Source organism: Labrus bergylta, chromosome 3 (assembly GCF_963930695.1).
Source record: "Labrus bergylta chromosome 3, fLabBer1.1, whole genome shotgun sequence".
In the NCBI taxonomy this organism is placed as follows: domain Eukaryota; kingdom Metazoa; phylum Chordata; class Actinopteri; order Labriformes; family Labridae; genus Labrus; species Labrus bergylta.
Genome location: NC_089197.1, coordinates 10471802 through 10490568, shown reverse-complemented (window position 1 = coordinate 10490568; position 18767 = coordinate 10471802). Strand labels below are relative to the sequence as shown.

At 40.5% G+C, this 18767-nt stretch overlaps 1 protein-coding gene across 1 annotated transcript in view; it reads right to left on the bottom strand.

The window, feature by feature from the left end:
- The window catches only part of LOC109999310 (protein kinase C-binding protein NELL1-like), a 251046-nt gene that overhangs the window by 173513 nt on the left and 58766 nt on the right, over positions 1-18767 (bottom strand). The gene's annotated exons all lie outside the window — the stretch shown is intronic.

The window sequence follows — 18767 nt, the reverse complement described above, 5'->3', positions numbered from 1 at the left end:
CTAACACGCTATTGATATCTGGACGTGGGACATAGGCTGGATTAACTGCCCGACGCCTGGCACAAACAGACTTTGGCATTATCAAGGCAAACATCCTCAGCGTCGTTCAGCACCAGTTTTTCCTGCACTAAGGTGGGCTTAACGATGCTAGTGAGCTCAGATGGGCCGGTGTGAGGATGTCAGGGAACAATTTGTCAGGGTTTTCCCTCCTCCTCCTCCTCCTCCTCCTCCTCCTCCTCTTCACTCCATGAGCACATGCAGAGAGAAACACTCAGAGTAGAGAGCTGATTTCTCTCTTGTCTTCTATTTCAGCTCCAGTGGAAGCTTTGATCTCTGACAGGGGAATTGCTACATATACTACAACTTAAATGCCAACAGTTCTTAAAATAGCATTAGTCACAATTGTAAAGCATCATCAATGTAAGGAGGCAGTAAATTATCATGCAATTTCTTCTTTTTCCTATGAGTTGTAGTGGTGGTTTCTCAAATATTCAAGCCATAAGGTAACATTTTCAAGCAGCTGCAAAAGTGAACGGCCATTTACTAATCATTTAAATCCTCTACTGTAAATCACATCCTATGTATCTATGAGTTAAACCTACAGAGCAATTAAGTGTTATTTTTGTCATTCACACAGGGCTAAACTACTCTGTGTGAAGGAGTCAAACGTAGTTTATACTGCTAATCCGTGCAGCTCTGCAGCTTTCACAGTGCCGGGCAGCGTTTGCTTTCATTTGCCAGAACACACTGTTGACTGCAGATGGCTCTCCTTCAAATAAACACCAAGGAGGCATGACCTGAACACACAAGCAACCTGTCTTGCACAAAGCAGACATAAATCATGGTTCTGAAGAGAAATGGAGTTATATCACGAGTTGGGTTAGGGTCAGTGCTTCTGCTTCAAAGCCTATTACTTGTTTGCTAACATGTTATACAAAAAATAAAAAATACAAATTAAGATATTGAAGTCCATTGAAGCTTTTGTCTGGCTTCAAGTTTTAATTCAACGCAGGTCATTTTGTCTTAATGTTGCATATGTGAACGCATCCCATGTACGCAGGCCATAGAGCTCAACAGTGACCCACTTTTTCGGCTGCTCTTGTTCCAAAAGTAAATTTCCCCATTTAAATCCTCAATTGTCATTTCATAAAATCCTTCTATCAAGAGATTGAAGCCTGGAACCAAGATAACCAGCTACCCCCAATACTCCTGACTCTAAAACATTTATTCTGCACCAAAATGGCATTCAAAGCGGAGAAAAGGGCAAATGCACAAGACTGTGTACATAATTTTCTTCATGAGTTGACAAACTACCAATCCCACAATCCATTGCAAATGATATCACTTCTTCCTGAATGTAACTGTTGTCATTGTTAAAGTGTTCATATTGTTAGTACAAGCGTTGTACTATGTTGTAGTTTCTTGTGTGAATATATAAATTACATTCAGTGCGGCATAACAAGGTTATTAGTACATTTCTTGTTTGCAAATCAACCAGTTGGCTGCTAGAAAAATTATATGGTGCATATGGTGCAGAGGGGCTGGAAACATTGCTATGGTAACAGGGAGTTCAGAGATGTCGCTATGATTGTGGTAGGTGTAGTTCTTTGCCGCGATATCGCAAATCAATCTTTTCCTCCAAGCGAGCCGCCCGGGTTTGAGTCCCACCTGCAGCTCCTTCCCCACATGTCATTCCCCGATCTCTCTCTCCACGGTTTGCGACTCAATCTATCCACTGTCCTTTCTGTCAAATAAAGGCATTAAAAGGGCCAGAAATAAACCTTAAAAGATGTTGCATGTGTGTGATTTGAACATTGAAACTGACAGAATTCTAAAGAAAGGAATGAGACTTTCACTGTAAGAAATGATTCCCCCGCAACCTGTGCCTCTGCATTGTTTCTCACAAATGTAACAAGTCAAAACTCTGAAAACTCGGCCTGCCATTACAAAAAATATGAACATCATATCAAATCAAATCTTCCACTAAGCAGATTCCTTTCATGCATGAAGGGAACATATCCTGCATAGATAGATCTAATAATAAAAGTAAGGATATTGGACTGCCTTACGGAAAGTCAAGTCGGGTGATTTGAATTCTCGATAATCAGGGGGTGGCTCTATATGTTTTGTGCTTTTCCATGCAAATCTGTGAATGCTGCGGGGCTTCAATGCTGTTCAGGCCTCTGTCTGAATCCCCACCTGCTGGGTGAGCTGTCACTGTTAAAGAGAATGTAGAGGTCATACGATTATACTTTGTCTTCCTCAACCTTTGCGTCTCTGCATCCCCCCCCCCCCGTCAGCTGCTCAGCGGTGGTGTCCATGCAGGGAACTTTGGATAGAAATGAATGCCGAGCAGGAAAGAGATGTGCTCCGAGGCATATTTACATGCCCTGACACCACAGACTGCAGCCATCAACAGCTCATTATGGATGACATGATGAGTCGGCGTACTTTACAGCTTCATTAGCAGCACTTTTCTATCACCATGGTGCAGGATTCAATGAGTAATTGCTAGTGACACACCAGAGATGAAAAGAATATTAATGGGAATTTACAGGCCCAAAACTACTTACATGATCTTAAAACAAACATAGTCACACAAGTACTAGATTTCTGTCCAAGTTTTTTTTTCTGTCTGTAAGTTGTTAAAGAACCCCTTGAAATTATAACCCCCAAATATTTAGAAGATCTAATCGTAGCCTTTGAATTTCAGCAATAAACAATAATAAGATTTCACAGTTTCAACACTGGAGTCCACGATCCCTCAGTTGCTTTCAAATTGCCCACCTATGCATGAAAGGTTACACAAATTGAACATTTCCTGCTGCTGTTAGTTCATATTTGAAGCACTCAACCAGCAAAAGAAACATTTTGTCACGGAGCAGTTACCTGCAATGCCATGCATTTGTCACTGAGATTTGTGTTGACAGGGATTATTCATCATTCAGTCTTATTTGGCACTTTGTCAAAGCTGTTCTTTTTTTAAATAACACAGGAAGTAACGGCCCAACACCTTTAAATGTGTGAGTCATCAGAATCAGAATAGGATGCATAAACCCTTGCATATGAAATTCACAAATTTTCATTGGTCACTGAATACTGAGTTAAAATGCTTTCACATCCTTTTTATAGTGAGCAGTTAAAGCACACATGCAGCATTAGCTGAAATATCTATATTTGTTCTCAAAGCTATGCAATGGTGATTGATGAATCTGAAGCGTTTGTAAGTTTTGTATTTTTGTGGCGCTACATTCCCTCCAGGGACGCTCAACACCCACATCAGAAATTTAAAATCGTTCAACAACCGCCTGATCATAAACTCATGCAGCCGAAAAATAGAAGGCTGCAGATGACACACAACACCTGCAGCTGTCACTCCTAAAAGCAAACATAATAAATCATTTGCACACCATGCAAACAGCCAAATAACATGCATGTACCTGTTCTTCTGATGAGATTGTAGAATGTAGTGCAACCATTACCACGCCCAATTAAAAGCCAATATCAGAAAAGCTTCCAGTTACATAACTCACAATATCTGAATTTGGATTTGAACACATTTGAATACTTGTTATAATGTTTAAAGAACAGCTTAAATAAACGAATAAGATATTGTAAATGGACTTGAGCTTTTCTAGCGCTTCTCTAATCTTCTGACTACTCAAAGCGCTTTTACACAGCAGGTCACACCTACACATTCACATACTGATGGTAGAAGTTGCTATGTAGTGAGACCATCAGAAGTAACTAATCCCATTCATACACATTCATAAGCAGCCGACAAAGCAGCAGGAGCAATTCAGGGTTAAGTGTCTTGCCCAAGGACACATCGGACATGTTGCTGCAGGAGCTGGGGATCAAACCCCGACCTTCCAGTTGAGAGACGACCGACTCTACCAACTGAGCCACAGTCTGTTGTGTCTGTTATATTTAAGAGATAAGGAGTCTTTTCTGTGCACAAAATGATCCTTCTGTAGTATTGCACATTACAGTACTAGTTGACCAGTAAACAAGGTCGATGCCAAATATACCAAGGCTGAAATCCAAAATAGTATGTGGAAAAAGCAGTGGTGCTCAGCTGTCCTTAAGCATAAACTAACTGCACCTTAGAAAGGTAATGTTAATCATTAAAAGCTAGTTGGATGTGAAGTGTCTTGCAGGGAATTCATGATACAGTGGAGCCAGATGAACCAGAGCTATCACTTCATCCATAACCAGCAAAATGGGGCAGCAGTGCTCCACTTCCACACAGCAACTCTTAACCTTCATCTTTGCCTGTGTGGATGTGAGTGAGAGTGAGAAAGAAAGAAGAGAGACCCACATCTTGAAACAGAAGAAAGACCCAGGCAGGTGTGAAGAGACTGGGCCATCATTCATCCGAATGGCGAGGATGTAGCAAAGAGAAAAACCATGAGATGTGGAAAGTGGTGCATTATGGCCGGCTCGAGCAGTGGAAGCTGTGTATGCTAGACACTACATAAATCCACAACTGAGTACATAACACATATTTTGTTGACAGTCCACTTCAATAAGCTGCCAGGCCACCTCGTTTCCACCGATTTACCGACTGAATTGAATAAACTACATTTAATCTAGTAGTCAGGATGTGAGCTACACTGGCTGACTGTTTCCCATATTTCATCTTAAGCCTGTGATAAGAGAAAATACATTAATAAGCGTTAATAAATACCAAAAAACACTATCAAAAGCTGTGTCCGTCTATCTTAAGGATTACAAGTCAGAAAATTCTTAAACCAACAGCTTTCATCTTCAAGAGTGAGACGCAATATTTGGGTCTTTGGCAGCCGTCACAGCTCCCGTTCAAAAGAACAATCTCAATCACAGTCTTCATTTTTTCCTCTGCCAATATCTGTCGGCCACTCTGAAAAAACTACAGAGCACTTCCAATTTTCCACTCATTGAGTTTGAGACACTTTCTGTCATGTTTGTGACTTTTCACTGCCAGGGAGACAGAAGTAAGAAATCGAGAGTTGAAGTCCCTTTTGAATCAGTCCCCTCACCGTGGGACACAATTCTTAAAGCTCTCTGTTTATCCTCAGCCAAAAGCAAGAGCGAGCTGGGATGTGTCGCATTACTGGAGGTATAGGAGGTAGATTGCCAAAGCAGTTTGGTCCAAGGTAGACTTACCACGAGCTAACTTAGTGTGAAGTGATGGTATATGCTCCTGTAGAAGACACAAGTTTGTATGATATCAACCTCCTTTTAAGAAATATATGGTTTATTCCTGATCTCTGAGATAATTACTAAACTGCCCACAATCCTGGAGCATCACAGGAATGTCTCTGACTGGGGGAGTCCTCTGTCACCATGGAAATGTTTAACTCCCTGGTGGAATTTAGCTGTTATTATTAACGATATACGATAAAGATTAAAGTAGAAAGAATGTCATTTACAGAAAAAAATTATGTAGACACATTGTGCCTTTGCCTTCTTTATCGGTTTTCCATTTCATTTTATTTGTTTGTTGGACCAAATCAAATGTTTAATCGTCACGAGTATTCAGGTAGCTGGCTGGCTAGGTAACAGGATTAAAAATATTGATGTGGGGATTTTCTGAAATGTCAACAGAGGATTTGAAGAGGGAAATTACTTCCGGAGCAAGAGCCGCCAAAAAGTTGGTCACTGTTGAGCTTTAGAAGACGACATTAATGAACCCTTTCCTGGTCTTCTGATCATGTTTTTTTTTATTTATCACATAGTCTACAGAAACTGATGTTTAAGGATTTCACTGTTGTTTGCCTGTTTGTGAGTTTTTCCCTCCGTTTCAGTATCCAAAGGTGTCTTCACTACAATGTCTCACCTTTATTTTGTCAGTTACATTCATCTATATCTGTATCAGATCATCATGTTTCCAATTTCCCAGCAAAAACGTCATCTTCATCTATCATTTTAAAAGCTCAATAAATAATCTCACATCCGCTAGACTATCTCTGATTGATTTACTACCCTCCCACCTTAAGCTGGTATAGTAACCATCAATCTGCCATCAACCTGTTCTCTAAGAAATTCTCTTCATAAAGTACAGGTATAAAAAAAACATCAACAACAAGGACAAAAAAAAAATGTAACACAGCCTGGAATTGCAGTTTTTATTGTCATAGCTGGGAGGGGTTTTAATTACCTCATCTGCAGTGTCTTGAAATATTCATACTAAAACAAAGTTTCCACTGACTATATATTGATTGGACTTGGTAACAAAGTGAGAAACAAATGAGCTGTCTCTTTAATGCTGCAGCAGGATCAAAGCAAAAGGTTAGGGTTAATCAATTGTCTTTTATTGTTGAATTTACCCCAAATCACAATGGTTTCCCCAAGGTGTATTGTAGAATACATCTAAACCAGTGGTACTCAGCCTTGTTAGACTTATAAAAAATATTTCTGCAAGAGCCCCAATAAAAAAAACCTCTTTCTTTCCTAAAATATGTGTGGGAAACACAGTGATATGACTTTTTTAAAGGCTTTATATGCACATTTTCACACTTAAATATAATAGAAATCAAGTATATCCTCTGAAAATAACTCTGTGAGTAATGACTGTCTACAATGGGTGTAACACCCGAGTCCCACTGTACTTTGGATTTTTTTTCCAAGTAGGACCTAAAAGAGCCACAATTAGTCCCTAATGAGCTACATGTGGCTTGAGCCTCAGGTTGATTATCACTGATCTAAACCATAGACTGTAAATATTAACGGATGAGGCCTGAGTGACGTCAACAACCTGTTACTTCAGTGGGCTTCGGAGGCTCTTCGGCAGCAGCCGCCATGTTGGAAATCCTGTCTCAGCCTAACTATCAGTCAACCTAACAACAGGCTGAGGGCTGGAGCTGAGGCAAAAAGCAATGTTGAAAAGCAACATTTACACGCTCCCTCAACTCTTTACTTTACTGCATAACTTAAAAACATTTGAGAACCAGAAAGAAAATAAATGTGTTACCAGGGCATGTAATATGCAAAAGAGTAATGTTTCCTCCAAAAAAAACGATTATAAAAAAAACAATTTAGCAGAGAACAAACACAATTTCTTGGAGATAGCTTTGCTTGTTTTACTCTCTTAAAGCAGCCTTCTTTTTCCTTATGTTGTAATGTTTCGGGAGGATTTTGTTTTTTGTCTTCTTTAAGATCTCAAGCTGTGTTAGATACTGTTGTGAGCCCATTGAAACACTGCATGGGATATCAGAGTGTAAACACAAACTTGCTTGACTTTACTTCTGTCTCAGCGCCCGCAGTAAATGTCTGTATCATGGTGCCTCTGAGCTGTGCCAGCCGAGCTTAAACATTCATCATGGTACCACCATGGAGTACGAAATACAAAAAACGCACAAGGTACCGAGTACGGATGAGGACAGAACTAAAGTAAGATATAAAGTGAAAGCAATGTACAAGAATGACCACGACAAGTCTTTTCCTTTGTCCACACAAGTTATGCCACAGTGATTCTAATGTAGTTATAATAATTGGGCCTTTCTCAGTTACAGCCCATTTACTGAGATTGGATATCAATTCTGCCTCATTAACATGTGAATTTCTACTCTGCTGTACTGTACAGTGAGAGCTACTGTTCAGCACTTTCCTTATGTTATGCTAATGTACTGTTTATACTGTATTATGCCTGCATAAGGCTAAAATAACACAAGAAGAGATTCATCTTGTGCAGTGGTAGATTCAAGCTGAGTTTGAAATTGAGGCCAGGGTCGGATAAAGAAAAGGCTTCAGTCGTTTACAATGAAAAAACCTTAGGTACCCTTTCTGCCCTGTCATGTACAGTACAATGTAAGAGAAGTTAAAGAGCAGATAAAGAGAGATTGTTAAAAGGCCGCAGGTCGCTGATGGCCTAGCGGTTTAGATCGTGCCCCATGTATGGAGGCTAGTCCTCCAAGCAGGGGGCCCGGGTTTGAGTCTGACCTGTGGCCCCTTTCCTGCATGTCATTCCCCTCTCTCTCTCCCTCTTCCGATGTCCTACTCTGTCTACTGTCCTGTCTGAATAAATGCAAAAGGAAAAACAAAGTAAGAGGAACTTGTATTTTAGTTGCACTTCTTCTCCTTGTTGGTGTGAAGATAATTGTGTTGAAGAAATGTTAAATGTTTCGTTGGGGTGCATTCTGGCCACCGTCTTGTCTTGGTTTGAGATGAAGCACAACTGTAGCTTACATTCAGGCATCTGTCACTGCAGCTTTGCTGCATCTACTTTCGAAAAGGCCAGTCTCTCTCATACCTCTTAAGTGCTGGGAACGAATCGGACTGTACCAGCTCCACTCAAACTGGAGCTCTGCCACCTACGGCTGTTGAAAGATTCCAGCATTATGCTCTCAAATGGCAGACCTGTGATTTGAGTCAATATTCCCATGTGTTGTTAAACCCACTCTAAGACGTCTTTTATATTGGAGTAGAAATGGGTAAAATATGGGCAGGAAAGGATTTTTTACCCCATGAGCATGTGGTTCTTTTTTTTAAGACTTTGACAAAGCTAGATGCAGAAGATTCAAAATAAGAAAAAAAAAAAACATATAGATAAGAACTAGAGCACAGCTTTAAAAAGGAGAATAAACGGTTACCTGAAACTAGAGCACATTGACACAAGAAGGCAGATATATCACATTTAATGGATAAAATGACCCAAATTCCCTTTTCCCCCAGCTTGGTGCAGGGATAGGACTGGTGTTACCTACATATGTAGATGAAGATAGAGTCTAATCTGGCTGTGTCACCTAATTCCCAAAGGAACAGTACGCCTGCTTCCTCTTGTCTAAGATCTCTGTAATTACTTCACCTCAACAATGACCTTATCTGTTGGTAGAAGCGCCTGTCCTTTTCTGATAAGACACGTCTAATGTAGCTGCAGATATATTCAAGAAAGAGAAGAAAAAAATAGGAGATGGAGAGGCTGGTAAGACTGTGTGTGTGTGAACAATCATGTCTGTATGTGTGTGTCCCCTGGGTCTCCTTGTCGCAGGAAGCTCCTCCTGTCCTCCTCCTCCGCCTCACTGTCATCTGGGGCCCGGAGCCGGGGCGCCTGCCCGCATGAGGTGGGTGGGACCCCGCTGAGCTCAGTGCAGGGAGGCTACAGTAATGACACACTCCATCACACCTTACACAAGGCAGCAGTGAACCCGAGACACAGGAGGGCTATTGCAGAGGACTAACAGCCTCAGATCTGCTCCTTAAAACTGAAGTCAAAGAGTTGAACAGCAGGATGATGGAGGCTCACAGAGGGCTAATGATGGCAGAAGGCTGACAAAGCTTGTGCCACAAATCATGAGCAAGGTAAGAATTCATCACACAACAAGATGTTAGGGCAACTGTTGCAGATAGCCAGGTGCAACACTAATGACTATTGCAGAGCAATTATGTGGAAAAAAAGCCATGGAGTCATTGGAGAAAAAACAATGGGTGTCCTGCTTTCAATAATAGTTGGGGAAAAAAAAAACATGCTTAATCACTGGCATGTCCACAATTTGAAAGAGAAGGAGTCTCTATCGATGCACACTTCAGCAGAGTATTATGCTTTGCAGTTTTTACATTCAATGACTACCATACAACGTGCATCAAATCGATTTTTCCTCCACTCAGTCTCCCCCTTACTAACAAGCCCTTTTCTGTTTTGCTGCAAACACTAGTTCAAGTCTAGACAATAATGTCCAATATTCTCTTTGCTGTCTTCAGGAAAAAAACAGTTTATTCCAACATGATTGGAAACCTGTTAACATAAGGCGAGTCTAATTTTTTTTTTGTTATCACACATTAAAGCCTGCTGAGAGACATTTCAATTGTTACGTTTTTTTGGATATGCAACATTTTGCAGTTTGGTTTTAGAAGAGCAGCTAAATAATTAGGTCAGTTTGAGGAGATAATCAAGGTTACTTATTTTAATTTGTACTGGCACCCCTGTGTGCTTCGTTGGGGATATGTACTTGAATTTCAATCTGTAGGTTGTTGTGTTGTTCCTCTCGAAAGATGTGGTGAGTCACTTCTATCCCTCCCTGCCCCCACTGCCGTCATTTAAGCAACAAAATGTAGGAATTTGGTTTAATGCACTTTGTCGCTTACTGAAGGTCTCTTGAGTGCAACTGCACTACTGTGGTAGGACATGCATGGTTCTGTTACGCCTATCCCTCTCTAACAACATGCATTTGTTGACAAGCAGAGGGTGGCAAAGCTTTGTGAGAAGCTAAACAACCACATAGACTGACAACGTACAGTGATAATACCAGATTTTGCATAAAAATGACTCATCTAGTCCTACAGCCAGTTTGCAAACTGTTTAGTCTGTCTAACTTGCTTCTTCAGCTGAAGGCCATACACACTTTTAGCCATATGACCTCGGCCCACTGCCAAATTTACATATTGCAGTAAACAGCTGATCAGGCCGTGCCTTGGACAAGAGAGAGATGCCATTCTCCCGGTTAAAATCTACTGTATAATAGACATTTGTTGAAATTTACATATTGTTGCTTTAAGAGCTGTCAGCTTTCTTTCCAGTAGCCACCAACCTGATCTTGGTTGTCAACCAAACTGTTCCAAGTAGTCACTGGTGTACCCAGGCTGAATAGATGAAAGATGCACCCTACAGATGTGCTGGGAAAGATCATCAGTTTGGTTTTTCAGGTCTTACACGGCGACCCAGCTGTGGTTCATCAAGCCCCAACTTGTGTCCCAGCAGCATGCATTGCTGCATAAGCCAGAGTAGCATCACCTGGATCTTTCTCCTCATGTTATATGTCATTATTATCCTTGTATGAGCTTTTAACAAAAGGCAGAGAGCCCAATAATAATGAGTAAAAATTCTAGTGGAAAGTAAAACAAATAGCTAATTAGCACCGGTTTCTATTCAGATCTTGATTACTAATTCACCCGTTCAGGCCTCAAATCAACGTCAGGTGATAAGTGCAACCTGATGGAAAATAATGCACGTTGCATCAGTGGAACAGCAGGCCTGTAGCGCTGATTGAAAAACCCTCTCAGATGGTAGAGGTTTGTCTGCACAGCCTGACTCACATGAGGAACACATTACAGAAAATCAATTGAAAGAAAAGACTTTCCACCAGCACTCATTGACATTTAAAAATTTCCTTCATTAGGCTGGCGAGGGCAGGAGCAGTAATTACTCGTAGAGGTCTGTAAGAGCTGCGGCACTGGAACCACAGCCACACATTGATCTAAATGTGGGTTATTCTGCTGGAGTTGCCTCATTGATTAGAGACCTAGGGGCCACATATAATTTCCTCTGTACTTTCATTGCGCTTCTTATCGAGTGCATCTGTGACAATGCAACCACAAAGTAAAACGAAAGAGCTGTACGGTCGAAGGTGCCAGGTGTATTTGAAACCCCAAAAGCTCGCCGAGGACAAGGGCAAAGGTGTCAATGCTACAGACTGCATCATGTGGCATTATTAACCTGATTTTGACTCATTATCATTCTCTGTGCAACACCTTCCCTGTTAGCGTGGGCGTCAGTGATGAGGTAATGAAGTAATGAATGCTTGATGCTCTGCTGAGCAGCTCGGGCACTGCCCTTCACAGGAAATTAAAGTGTTACACCTGAGCTGCTCGTATGGAGGAAGATTTTGAAATGACTAAAGCCTCCGGTTATGTGTCTTGAAATTGTTAGAATGCAGTAAAAATAGCCAAGTGGAGTCTGATTGAGTGTTCATGATGCACATTTTAGAATGATTAGTTCAAAATAGGGCAAATTGTTTCTGTTGAGACCATTTCAAATTAAATTGAGGTTGTGGCACATCACATCCCGATTGGCATCCTCCTGCCTCTGCACAAACAACGCTGCATGTGACAATCAAAAATGTGCAGGCCTAAACAAAATTTTGAGTTGACTGAGTCAGTATCAAAGGAGGAAGCTGCCGTCTGAAAGTAATCACTTTGATTGGTTACTAAAGGGTGAGACACCAACGTGGGTGACTGAGTTCTCAAATTTTTAATGTAATGCTTAACGATTGGCTAAATAAGTGCTTTGGTATTGCTTTTACTAAAAAAATAAATATAAACATAATATTATGGAGGTAAACTCTCCCTGCTGTTCAACATCCATATAAATAATCAACAACCAGCACCACACTTAAGAAGATGAAATAGACAGCAAGTCAACGCCTAAAGCTGTATGTTATTGTTATCTTCTTGGTCTGCAGATAATATTTCTGATCAGTGTAAACAGCTGAATAGCTTTTGAGTTCATTTTCTATGATTAGTTCTGAATTATTTCAAAATTATTCAGAAATAGCAATCATAACCAAAATAGATACAAGGTAGTAAAATAAATCATTACTAAATGACAGCATCAAAATAATAAATAATTTAAATAATGTCATGGAAATTAAAGGAAACTAATTACTTAATTTCAATTTTGAAAATTAAGATTTTTTTGGCTATTAATACCATAAAACCAAGTACAGTTAGAAGCCAATAGTGGATTTGTGCTTTCAGCGGCTTTTAATCTCCCAAGACGTATCTCTATTCTAAAACATAACAATACCAAATGGAATCATGAGAAGAACTGCGCCCTGTTATCCTCCAGGTGTTTCTTTTCCTATATGCAAAGATGAAAAGAGGTAGAAAAATAGAAGGAACTCTATCGTTATGCAAATGTTCCATTCCAGTCTAACAGCCTTGCTCTTGTCCTAATGATAGTTTTGGCCGAGCTGATGAGCTGTTTAGCAGGTAAGACAGAAAAAACTGAACATACCTTCCAGCTCACTGGCTTCTTTAATGAGCAAGGCAGAATGTCATTTTCTAGCTGCCTGACACAAAAGCAGTACGAGTCCATGTCATTATGAGATCTTTAAGGAGGAGAGCTCCCAATGTCCCCCCTCCTCCAATAGCCAAGTGAGTAATGAAACAGACAATATTTCATAGACTACGTGGAACTCTGCACAAAGGCAAATGAATGAAGAACAGTTCAACAGTCATTGCCTCCTCTCTCTCTTAGCATACATAATGATGATCTTTGTGATTCAGGAACCTTAGAAAAAGATCTCATGCGTTTCTGAAGATTGGAAATCCCACTTAATTCCCACTTAATCCCACAAACACAACTGTGGGAATTTGGAAATTATCAGAATGTGGGAAAAAAAAGAGAGGGACAAATTGTCGACATAAAAAATAAATACTTGTAATTTCTGCTGAATAAAAGACAGCAAAAAATGGGGAAATTAAATCGAATTAAAGCAGCAATGAGCTTTGAATTTGCCCTTGCATCCTTTGTGTATTTAGAAATGTAGAGATTATGTTGACATATTTTGGGTTCTCTATGAACAACTGATACAATAGGTTTGAGAATTTTCTAGCAGTGGGTTACCTTCTTTTTTTTTTTTTACCAGTCCCAACCGTGACTTTACCAACCCTCATTTTCATCATCAACACATTTTAGCATGGCCCAATGCAAACCTCCTGTGTCCTTTATATCTGCTGAACCGCTCCAGTTGCTCTTATTTACCATTTTTAGGATTATCTGGAACATTGTCTTCACATAATTTGCATTTAGAAATCAAGTGTTTCCAATCTCTACCAATTTCATAATTTTATGGGACTCTGTTGCAAAAGCCATCAGTGCTGACTGTCAGCTGTTTTGAAGAATTAATTAGGACAATGTTCAAAACTGGCACTGTGGGACAGAAAGAGACAAAGAGAAAGAGGAAGAAAGAGGCGACAGGGAGAGCTCAAATCTTTTTAATAGAGATTTTTAAAGCAAGTCTGAAACAATTACTGAAACACATACTGCTGCAGTGCGATTTGTGATAATGTGTTCAGCGTAACAGTGAGCAGTGGTGAATAAAAATCAAGTAAAACAGTGGCCAGCGGCAGTTTGTTCCTAATGAAACCAATAACAGCCCCACTTTCAGGCACAAAAACAGCTCGTTAAGGCCGTAACTACATCTTAAACATTGATGTCCCGGGATGATTTATGGGCCAAATGAGATGAATAATGCAGATCAGACTCCACTGTTAGCCAAGCTTCTGGTTAATTCAGGCCACGTAAATGCCTCCCCATTACGATGTCTCCCTGCTGCTCAAGCATCTGCTCTTCTAACTGTGGCTAAAACCAAAGTGTCCATCCACTGGCTTCCATTAGTCATTAATCAACAGATAGTTAGACAACAAGAAATCTGATTGGTTGAGGACTCTTGGAGGTATGATGCTACTATAGCACTTTTTTGCGGCGTTGACTTTGCGGCGGCGACAATTATCTTAACCTCAATTTGTTGCACTGCAGATCCATTTAAAGGGATGAGAGATTTTCAGTTTTTCTCACTGCTAGGTAAACAGTGTAATCGTGCAAACACAACAAATTATCTAATTTCATGGATCAACATTTTTTTTAAATTGGGTGTGAAGATAATTCTAAGAAACAGAAATGTAGAGAATCAAGTGATTTGTTCAGCCAATTTCATTTAGCATCTGTTTTGTATTTATTTGCTTCTTTGACCTTCTGTAGTGCCACAGGGAAGGTCAGTAGGATTCATCTTTGGAAATACACAATTTTGAAGAAAAAAATAAAAGATTTATTGACATACTACAGTTTATTCAGTTATTTGGTCCATTGTCTTTGTCATTTTTGACTATTCTACATCAAAGAGTTTGGTGGCAACCTCCATAAGTGTAGTGCCTATGCAGGTGAAGAAACCTGTCCAATGTGGAAGCCATACTTGTGCACAAACTGAAGCTGAAGGTGATGGAAGTCACACGATAGTTCTGCAGGCACAGCCAAACTTTTCAGCAGAAAAAAGAGCTCAACCTAATGATGTCTTTTAATGGAACTCAAGGGATCACTTAGTTGTTTGAATTCAACTTTAGAAGTGCCAGAACAGCCTCACCAAATGCCATGCCAAATCAATCCAAAGTGGTCGACCATCCCAATACCCTTTAAACCACAACTGTACATCCAAACTGAAGAGATGGTGCAAAGCATGTGCAGTTGTGCTGTATCAGTAACATCATGGTGTCAGATGTTGTCCATGTACTGTACTTTAAACAGTGCTGCCGGTGCAGTGAAATCACTCAGGGGTAAAACCAAAGCCAAAAAAATACTCTGAGGAGAATATAACATTTAGAAGATATCTTTCTTTCTTTTTTTTTCCACTCACTCTGTATTTGACAGCTCCTAAAATGTGAAAGACTTTCTCTTAACATCAATGCAGTGATTCAGACACTGCATCAAAGCTGATGGAGTAGTATCAATAATTATGTGTCTAATCCTTGACCTTGAAGTGAAAATTTTACAGCTGTCAAACCACCTGTATAAAGTGAGGTATGACTAACAAGAAGCCTCGCTGAGCCCCTGACTATACACTCACCTGCATCCATTTTAAATGAGGCGGGATTGTTATTCAGTTATTCAGCTTATCCATAAATCAAGCTTCTCCCTGATATGTGTGCAAAGCGTGTTGTTGTAACCCCCAATAGTCTCGCACACAAAACACTCCAGCAGAGAGGATAGAACAGAGAGCACAAAAAAAAAAAATCATGTGCATTTATTATAATTATTTAACATAAAAGGAGCTGTAAGACACCCCGGGCAGGATACAGAACAAAGGCTTCTGTCTTTCAGTTTCAGCAATAAAAGTGTTTGGGGGTTTCCTCTCTTGGTATTCCATGTGGTGAATGAAAGCACTTGTTTCCACCACAAGGGGACAAGCTAATTGGATGCCATTTTTGTCATTATTCGGACCTTGTTTTGTTAGATATCATTAAGATTAATCCATCATCAGATCAGTCTTTTAAAGGATGATGGATCTTTACCATTTCGGATGTTTTATGAGCTCTACACTGTTAGACCTTTTTTTTATTTCGCTTTAACCAATAGACAGTTTTTAATTAGCAGATTTAAAAGTTTTCTGAGCTCATAGCCTGAGGTGGTGAATGATTTTGATTTGAATAACCTTGTGACCTTTCCTCTAGCAACACCTCGGGACAAAATCTATATTTAGTGTTCTGCAGCCAGAAATATTCACAGAAAAGCAAGATTGTTTCAGTGTTGTTCTGTGTAGTGGTTTAATTCCTTGGGCTGTTAGCAGAGCTGAAGATTTTTCTGGTCTTGGAGAAAAACAAATTCTTGAGTACAGTCCACTGAGGGTGAGAGAACAAGCAGGCAGAGACGAGGTGGGGGAATAAAAGCAAAAAGGAGGTTGAGTAGATCTTGAGTGGGGGTTGCTTTTGTTTGGAGCCAATTTTTTATTTTTTTTGTACTGGACCCCAAAGGAGCCGGTAAGGAGAAAGCGGTTATTTCAACTCAACCCTGCTGGAAGGTTAGCTCTCATACCACATCAGAGGATCACATGTGCAGCAAAGCCCAGGCTAAACGTGCAGAATAACAAACAGCTCAGTGGAGGTGAGGGAGCTGGGAGCAGGATGTGAACAGTGCTGAGAGTAGCAAAGGCCCTCTGGGGAACACCAGCCGGTCTGCACATAAAATGACCTTCTGTGTTGTCGGGGACAACCGCATGGTTGTAAGTGACAGGCAGAGCCAATGTCATTAGTATGATTATCTATTCAGGCCCAAAACAAAGAGCTGAATGTGAGTGTGTGGTGAGGGAGTATCCACTGGGTTTCTGCCACTAATTCAATTAGGAAAATTTGGAGATTGGAATTACATACAACAGTTATGTAAGTGTCTGACCTTGTCGAGGCTCCACAGTGGCACTGCTGCAGGTGGTATAACCCGCAATTCACACATAATCTGTGCGCGCCGCAGTCCGTCAGCGCCACGGTTTTGCTCCGTCGGACGGCTCACGCCCATTCACACTGGATCCGTTTCTGCGACGTCAGCGCAGCGGAGCGCAGCCATGACACATCACAGGAGAACTACAAGATCCCGCGGGAATAAAGAGAAAAACATGCAAACAACATGTTGCTTTGTCTTTCTGAGGATGCATTGTTGTTAATTCGGTTCCTGTTTTGACGTAATGTTGATAAAAGTGATGAAAAATACGATCACGAGTCCGTATATTGTGTTTTATTTTGAAATTGACCGGATGTTCTGTGCGTTTCCTTGTCTGACTTTCTGTCCGGGCTGTCATATTCTGTCTAGCTTGACGCGTGCCTGCAGCGTACTCTGGTGAAAATAGACTCGCTGCGTATTTGAAACGGAGAAGAGCGTAGTGCCGTCGGTGGCTCGAGCCGGAGACGGACCGCAGCGCACCCTGTGTGAACACAATGATTGACTAGAGTGGAGGCTAAGTACAACGTAGTGCGCAGCGCTGACGGATCGCGGCGCGCACGGAGTATGTGTGAATTGGACTTAACACAAATGTGTGTCTGTGTGTGTGTGTGTGTGTGTGTGTGTGTGTCTGTGTGTCTGTGTGTGTGTGTGTGTCTGAACTTGTTCCAGTGAAATGCATTTGGAAATGAACGATGGAGGAAGCAGAGCCCTCAAAAAGCCAGTGACTGAATAAGGGAGCACACTGCAGCCATCCTTTCCCTTCGTAATACAATAACATTATGTATTTCTATACATTACATTAGTTCTGAATGTCTGAGTTGTTCATTGTAATGCTCTGAAAACTGCAACGCAAGCAAAATGCAAAAATTTTGTTTTTCATCTTGTCCCTGGCGAGTTGCAACATTTCTTACACACAGAGCAGCAATAATACGGAAGAGCAGTTTTTTGCTCGGGATGTTAGTGACTTTGACTTGAAGTCAGAACTTTTTTTGTGGAAGAGCAGAAAAATACAAGCTAAGGTATTCTGAACTCTGAGGATCCAGCCATTTTAGCATATGAGCAAAACACAATCATGATGAAGTTTATGGGATTTGTGGATTTACTATGTGGAGAGTAAATAAATCCCCATTGAGCTTTTGCATCAAGACCACAGACTGTATATTAAGATGGATGAAGCATCAGCCTGCTGACTGGCTGCAGAATAAGCAAAGGCAAGGAACGTTTATGTATATGCAATTCTGTGCTTCACACAGGACATTAACCCCACCTCTCCATGTTGATCCACATGGGTTATTCTTTGAATTAGTTTATCTGATGAAAAACAAAACAGATGTACCACCATGGTTGACAGTTCTGTTGACAAATGCGGCTCCTTGCAGCTTTTTGAACCGGATAAGCAGAGTTTAGAGAGGAGAAACGGAGAGAAAATGTAATGGAAACCAACACTACAGTCTTTAAAAGCCTGATTTAAAATGAGCAGTGATTTTTTATTTCATATGGTTATCTTAAACCTAAATCCTAATGCTCTACCAGTGAACAGGTGCAAATCTTTCATGGCTTCATCTGCAGTATGACCACTCACTGGAGGAGGCGTTTTAATAAAATGACTGATCTTAACCTGTCTCCGCGGTTCATATCATCATTGCGGGGGATTTCAAATTATTTTTGAAGCCCATGCTGAGTGGCAATGCCTACATGTGAAGCATATTAAAGACCAATGAATAGATGGAGTGCTGTTTTGCAACATTCATGATTTAATAAATTTGACTACAGCCTTTATTGAGTTCAACTATATAACTAATGGAGCTAATTTATTAGGCCAGCAATGAATAGAGATGTTTAGCTTATGAATAAGTTGAGCTGAGCTGATGAGCTGTGAGGCAAACCACATTAATCAATGGGCAGAAGAAACATAATTACAGACAGAGACAGAATATTGATAAGTTAAGAAAAAGTTCACAGCAGTGGAGAGAACCATGTAAGGCGAGTTAGCAAACTATGATTGGTCAGACTGAAACACTAGTCAAGCAGCCCTAAGACTGATCCCTGACTGGATCATCTGGATTTCTTGTTGGAACACGTA